The sequence below is a fragment of the Elephantulus edwardii genome, unplaced genomic scaffold (assembly GCF_000299155.1).
Source record: "Elephantulus edwardii isolate Elephantulus edwardi_28Jun2011 unplaced genomic scaffold, EleEdw1.0 scaffold00065, whole genome shotgun sequence".
Taxonomy (NCBI): Eukaryota; Metazoa; Chordata; class Mammalia; order Macroscelidea; family Macroscelididae; genus Elephantulus; species Elephantulus edwardii.
In genome coordinates, this window is record NW_006399815.1 from 4,754,524 (window position 1) to 4,755,590 (window position 1,067).

A 1,067-nucleotide genomic window follows, 5' to 3' on the forward strand; every position below is an offset into this window, starting at 1 on the left:
ATTGGACTTCTTCTTGCCAACTTTTTCAAAGTGAGGGGAGGGGACAATAATAGACTCTCGCTAGTGATCTTGGTGCCCAGGTATTTGGTATTTCTGCTTTGTAAGTTTAAGAGGACTGTGCCCAGGAGCATGAAAGAGTGGTTTTCCAAAGGATAAATCATAAATGTTTACCTAGGATTATTTGCTAATTTACCAGGAAGGTCTAATTCAAGGGCAATTTGGTTGCAAGAAACAGAAACCAATGAATGCCAGCTTCATTAAATGTGTAAACTTGAGATTTGGAAGCATTATCATAATACCTTGTTGAGTTGGCAACAACTCATGGCCATCCACTAATAAACAGAACACTGCCCAGTCCTGCATCCTCCCCAAAATTGTGACTGTACTTGAGCTCATGTTGCGGCCACTACACTAATCCATCTTCTCAAGGGTCTTCCCCTTGTTTGCTAACCCTCTACCAAGCATGATGTCCTTCTCTAGGGTCTGAGTCCCCCTGACAGCATGCTCAGCGTATGTGAGATGATATCCCACCACCTCTGCTTGTAAGGAGCAGCCTGTCTGCAGGTGTTTCAACACAGGTTTGTTTCCTCTTTTGCCTGCCCATAGTCTATTCACTATGTTTCACCAACACTACAACTCAAAGGCATTAACTCTTGTTCTGTCTTTCTCATTCAGTCCCTGACTTTCACATGCCTATGAGGCAACTGAAGGAACCTAAATGTTTAGGTAAACCTAAACAAGTGAGGCTTTCTTGACACTGAGAAGCAATCCATATTGAAGGTGTTTAACCTTTTTCAGCAAGTGCTTCAAGTCCTCCTCACTTTCAGCAAGCAAGGGTGTGCCATCCACCTAATAAAAGTTGTTGATGAGTGTTTCTCCAATATTTTTATTTTCCAAGGAGATTGAAAGGGAAATTGTCAAGTTTATTTGGAGAGGCAAGAGACCCCCCAATAAGCAAAACACTTCTGAGAAACAAAAATGAAGCAGAAGGCATAGTACTCCCTGACCTCAAAATCTAATACACAGTGGTAGTAACCAAAACAGCTTGGTACTGATACAGTGACAGG